Below are 6,566 nucleotides of genomic sequence, written 5' to 3'. Positions count from 1 at the left end.
TTGCAGAAGGCACCCGGGGGCTACACACACCTGCTGGTCGCCATCGACAAATTCTCCAAGTGGATCGAGGTCCGACCCCTGAACAGCATCAGGTCCGAGCAGGCGGTGGTGTTCTTCACCAACATCATCCATCGCTTTGGGGTCCCAAACTCCATCATCACCGACAACGGCACCCAGTTCACCGGCAGAAAGTTCCTGGACTTCTGCGAGGATCATCACATCCGGGTGGACTGGGCCGCCGTGGCTCATCCCATGTCAAATGGGCAAGTAGAGTGTGCCAACGACATGATTCTACGAGGGCTCAAGCCTCGCATCTACAACGACCTCAACAAGTTCGGCAAGCGATGGATGAAGGAACTCCCCTCGGTGGTCTGGAGTCTGAGGACAACGCCAAGCCGAGCCATGGGCTTCACGCCGTTCTTCCTAGTCTACGGGGCCGAGGCCGTCTTGCCCACAGACCTAGAATACGGCTCCCCGAGGGCGAGGGCCTACACCGACCAAAGCAACCAAGCTAGCCGAGAAGACTCGCTGGACCAGCTGGAGGAGGCTCGGGATAAGGCCTTACTACACTCGGCGCGATACCAGCAGTCCCTGCGACGCTACCACGCCCGAGGGGTCCGGTCCCGAGACCTCCAGGTGGGCGACCTGGTGCTTCGGCTGCGACAAGACGCCCGAGGGCGACACAAGCTCACGCCTCCCTGGGAGGGGCCGTTCGTCATCGCCAAAGTTCTGAAGCCCGGAACGTAAAAGCTGGCCAACAGTCAAGGCGAGGTCTACAGCAACGCTTGGAACATCCAACAACTACGTCGCTTCTACCCTTAAGATGTTTTCAAGTTGTTCATAAACCTCACTCCCACGCAAAGTTTAGTCATCAAGGAAGGGTCAGCCTTGCCTCGGCAAAGCCCGACCCTCCCTCGGGGGCTAAAAGGGAGGGAACCCCCTCTGCGTCAAAATTTTCCTCGAAAAAAGATCTTTTCTACCAGAATGTCTTTCGTGCTTTTTGACTACTTCGAAAGTGGATCCTGAAAACGACGGAGTACACGTAAGCAGCCAAGGCTGACCGAGCCGAGGGACTCCTACGCCTCTGGGATACGGATACCTCACTCATCACCTTCTGCGATAAGTAACTCACGTTCGGATAAGTGATTCCGCGGATCGAACAAGTCTTCACGTTCGGAAGCTCTTCTGCCGAAGCGATCTTTCGAGCCTTCTCGACTGCGTCGGTGACGGAGCCCCATGGACGGGTAAGAGTGCGCGTAAGCGGCAAGGCCGACCGAGCCGAGGGACTCCTACGCCTCCGGGATACGGATACCTCACTCATCACCTTCCGCGAGAAGCAACTCTCGCTCGCACAAACATTTCTGTTACCAACAAAAAAGTCCAGATACTCAAAACAAGAGGAAAAGAGACACAGCTTTACAACACGGCGAGGGTGTGTTTTGGCCTCGGCGGCCGCAGGAAACACACGCTACAAGACAATCCGATCCTGCAGGCTCGGGTCTTGACGCTGGAAGGGAGCAGCAGCACCCTCGTCATCGACAACACTTTCGGCGAGGTCTGACCTAGCCTTGGACGGCGACGCGGTCCAAAGATCTCCACTCCGAAGGACGACGTCATGGCTACGCCCGAGCCATCGCTGCCAGGGTCTTCTCCGGGAATCCGGCCCGAGCAGGCGGCTCGGCCGGTCACCCCGGGGCCTCGGCCAGTTGCCCTCCAAGGATGTCAGCCCGACCCGAGGCCTCGGCTGATCAATTCCGGCGTCGGCCCCGCTAACGGACGGCCCAGCCAGGCTCCGGCCAACCAGGTTTTCTTTTCGAGCCAACTCCGCCGCTGTTCATGCTGACACCGCTACCCCTGGCCTCAGCTCATCGAAGGGCGGCCGAGGGGTTCCTCTAACTAAGCAAGGGAAGCCTCGGACAACAAGGCTGACCGAGCCGAGGGACTCCTACGCCTCCGGGATACGGATACCTCACTCGTCACCTTTACACGGGGCGACTCACGCTTGGTGAAGCGGTTCAGACAACCAACAGGCGAGTCTTAGTGCTCGAAAATGGGGAAAGAACACGGCTCCGTGCCGAATTTACATACATGTTCAGGCCTCGACAGCCACAATGAACACTGGCATTCAAAGTGCCATTACAAACAGAACTCCGGTTCCGTCCCCGCGGGTATGGACAACCTCCACGCCGGGGAAGCCCGTGGAGCGACAAGCTCTGGGCGAATCACCAGCAAACGCGGGTCGCCCCAAAGCGCATCGGCAGGTCCTCACTCCTGTCCTCGCCATGCAAGCGAGGAAGAGGACGGAATGTTGCATCCTAGCTGGACAGCAACAGCCCGCCTCCCCCAGCATGGCTGGAGGACGTCTCCTCCGCAGAACTGGAGGATGGTCTCCACCACCAGAAGCTGGAAGAGGAGGCGGTCGGCCGACCCGCGCGGGAGGCAGAGCACCGGCTCAGCCCGGGCCCCGCCCCAGCGAGGATGATGAAGACCAGCTGGGGGCGGGGCCAAGATCACAGCCCAGCTTGCTCCTCCCCATCCAGGGGCTGGTGGTCACCGTCTTGGGTGACCCCCGGCGAGGGGGAGCAGCCGGGCTGGCTGATAAAAATCCTTAAAGCCGAACGATGGCTGAAAGGTACCAACTCCCGCAAAGTTGCGTTCCTCCAACGACGAGGCGGAAAGACGGCGGATATCCCCCATCCGGGGGCTTGGAAGGTGGAAAGACACGATGCATAAGGGAGCGCGAAGACATGGTCGCCTCCCAAGGGGGTCACCCTCCTTTTAAAGGCGGCTCTCCCTACTTGCGTCCCCAGCCGTCACGGGCTGGGTCTTCTCCAACACACTCCAAGGTCCTCCCCCACGGCGCGGGGGCTGGGTCCCACACGTCATGCAAGCCGGCTCAGAGCAGAAGAAGCCAAACCGCCGTGCGCGGTGCGTACAACCGCCCAGCGGTTACAAGCGACTCTCCACTTTTGCCCAGACCAACGGGCGAAAGGGCGGGCAGCCGTGCAGGCGGCATGCAACCGCGCCAAGTGGGCGCACTTCTCCGACTCCCAACACGCCCAGCATGGAGGCCCAGGCCCACGCGTCATGCAACCGGCGCGCCGAATGCTTCGTGCATGCAACTGCACCGCCACTTGCGCCACTACCGTGCCTCCTCGACTGCGGAACCAATACCGTGACTCGAGGCGACCCAGCGCGCGACCCAGCAGCGCCAGCCTGGCGCGACGGTCAATGCGACCAAAAATGGGCCGGCAGTAATGGCGGTGGCAGGCGGGCAGGAGCGGCGGCCACGTCGTCAGCCAAGCTCACGTCCCATCCAGGGACAGCGAGGGAGCCCTCTCTCACGGCATGAAGACAACGCGCCCGTGTTCCGTTCCTCGAACGGCTCGTGCACGCGCAACGGCTGCCCTGCGAACCACTCGCCCCGTCGCATTAACTCCGCGGCGGGACAAGCGGCGCCTCTGGCAGGAGAAGCGAGCGACGCTTCGCCTTCGCCATAATGACCGCGTCAAAAGAGGTACGCCGCGTCGTTCGATTTCGTATCCTTTTCCTTTTTTCCTCTTTCTCTCTCTTGCAACAGGGACCGAGAAAGGGGGATACCCCGAAAAGGATCCTTCCCCATGAAGGAACCAGGCTCCGAGCCTCCCTACTGATCAGAGGTTCGAAGGCTGGCCCCTCGGAAGGGTTCGACAGCCGCCTCAGATCATGTGGGCCCTACACCCACTACTGGTCAGAGGTTCAAAGGCCGGCCCCTCGGAAGGGTTCAACGACCGCCTCAGGCTACTCGGGCTCCGCGCCCACTACTGATCAGGGGTTCGAAGGCTGGCCCCCGAAGGGTTCACAGCCGCCTCAGACGCCGAGCGAGGGATGACCATGGGTACGTTCGATACATAACCAAGGCTCGGGCTGCGCTCCCGAGGTACCCTAGGACATTTCCGAGACCGGCGGGAACGATCTTGTAACGGAATCCCATCAGAGGGAGGCATCGAGCCCTCGGACCCCGTCGCCAGGGGACCGGGTCCGACAGATCACCCGCAGGTACTTTTGGGCGTGCCTCTGGGCCCCTAGCCGACCCCTAACGAACGGGGCACGGACGTCCACTCGGATTACCTGCTTGCAGCTCACCGAAGACACCATGTTCGGCGCCCATCGAGGGCAACATGGCGCTTCCCCCCTCCTCCTTGCGGAAAGGCGACGCAGGGGCGTATGTAAAAAAGCCGAGTATGTCCCTGATCGCCCTCTCGCCCTGTGCAGAGGCTCGGGGGCTGCTCTCGCAAACCCGGCCCCGGCCGAACCGTTGACAGCGTCAACATACCAGCCCGAGAACTTGGGACCCGACCGTACACCCGGGCTACGGCCAGCTCGCATGAGGGAACGACCAGACCAGCCGAAGCGTTACGCGAGGCATTAAGACCTCGAAGGAGTGAAACCACTCCTCCAAGGCCTCAGGGGCTACACCCGGCGGGTGCGCTCGCGCGCACCCACCGGAACAAAACGCAACCGAGAAAGGCTGGTCCCCTTGCAAAAAGTGCGACGAAAGCCTCCAAGCGAGTGCTAACAAGCTCGGGGGCTACTGTCGGGGACCATAATTAGGGGTACCCTCAAGGCTCCTAATTCTCAACTGGTAACCCCCATCAGCATAAAGCTGCAAAGGCCTGATGGGTGCGATTAAGCCAGGGATCGGTCCATACGAGGGACTCGATCACGCCTCGCCCGAGCCTAGCCTCGGACAAGGGCAGCCGACCCCAGAGGATCTCCGTCTCGCCCGAGGCCCCCTCCAGCGGCGAATGTGTTCCCGGCTCGCCCGAGGCCTTGTCTTCGCTAAGAAGCAACCCTGACCAAATCGCCGCACCGACCGACCAAGTCGCAGGAGCATTTAATGCAAAGGTGGCCTGACACCTTTATCCTGACGCGCGCCCCCCAGAGCCGAAGTGACCGCCGTCACTTCGCCGCTCCACTGACCGGCCTGACAGAAAGACAGCGCCGCCTGCGCCGCTCCGCCTGCGGTGCCACTCGACAGAGTGAGGCTGACAGACAGTCAGGCCCGGTCGAAGGCACCATAGGAAACTCCGCTCCGCCCGACCCAGGGCTCGGACTCGGGCTAAGTCCCGGAAGACGGCGAACTCCGCCCGACACAGGGCTCGGACTCGGGCTAAGTCCCGGAAGACGGCGAACTCCGCCCGACCCAGGGCTCGGACTCGGGCTAAGTCCCGGAAGACGGCGAACTCCGCCCGACCCAGGGCTCGGACTCGGGCTAAGTCCCGGAAGACGGCGAACTCCGCTCCGCCCGACCCAGGGCTCGGACTCGGGCTAAGTCCCGGAAGACGACGAAATCCGCACCGCCCGACCCAGGGCTCGGACTTGGGCTCAGCCCCAGAAGACGACGAACTCCGCACCGCCCGACCCAGGGCTCGGACTCGGGCTAGGCCCCGGAAGACGGCGAACTCCGCTCCGCCCGACCTAGGGCTCGGACTCGGGCTAAGCCCCAGAAGACGACGAACTCCGCTTCGCCCGACCCCAGGGCTCGGACTCCGCCCCAGCATCAGCCGGCGATCTCCGCCTCGCCCGAACCTGGGGCTCGGACCCGACCTCGACCACGGAAGACAGACTCGGCCTCGGCTTCGGAGGAGCCTCCACATCGCCCAACCTAGGGCGCAGGCTAGCCACGTCAACAGGAGGCGCCATCATCACCCTACCCCGAGCTGACTCGGGCCGCAGGGAACAAGACCGGCGTCCCATCTGGCTCGCTCCGCCAGATAGGCAATGATGGCGCCCTGCATACTCTGTGACGACGGCGGCTCTCAGCCCCCTTACGGAAGCAAGAGGACATCAGCAAGGACTCAACCGCTCCGACAGCTGTCCCTCCGCCAGGCTCCATCGCTCCTCCGACGGCCACGACATCACACCAGCTGGGTGCCAAAATCTCTCCGGCTGCCACGATGGCATGTACTTAGGGCGCTAGCTCTCCTCCGCTAGACACGTAGCACTCTGCTACACCCCCATTGTACACCTGGATCCTCTTCTTACGCCTATAAAAGGAAGGACCAGGGCCCTCTTAGAGAGGGTTGGCCGCACGGGGACGAGGACGAGATACGCGCTCGCTTGAAGCCGCTCGCTCCCTCTCCCGCGTGGACGCTTGTAACCCCCTACTGCAAGCGCACCCGACCTGGGCGCGGGACGAACACGAAGGCCGCGGGATTCCCACCTCTCTCACGCCGGTCTCCGGCCGCCTCGCTCTCCCCCCTTCGCGCTCGGCCCCGCGCTCGACCCATCTGGCTGGGGCACGCGGCGACATTCACTCATCGGCCTAGTGACCCCCGGTCTCGAAACGCCGACAATGGTAGATTAGACCAAGATATAATTGATGTGACGATATAGATATGCTATTAGCACTGGAACCAGACTTAAGCTATCTCCAGCGGATGCTATATGCACATGCGGAAAATGGAAGACTACAGAATGAATGCGAACGCGCAAACGAGAGGACGCTTCCATTGAACGTGTGTGCGAATGCGAATATAGACCCATAGGGAAGGGAGAACCATAAATTTAGCGTACTATAAACG

Source organism: Zea mays, chromosome 7, assembly GCF_902167145.1.
Source record: "Zea mays cultivar B73 chromosome 7, Zm-B73-REFERENCE-NAM-5.0, whole genome shotgun sequence".
Taxonomy (NCBI): domain Eukaryota; kingdom Viridiplantae; phylum Streptophyta; class Magnoliopsida; order Poales; family Poaceae; genus Zea; species Zea mays.
This window is presented reverse-complemented; position numbering follows the sequence as displayed.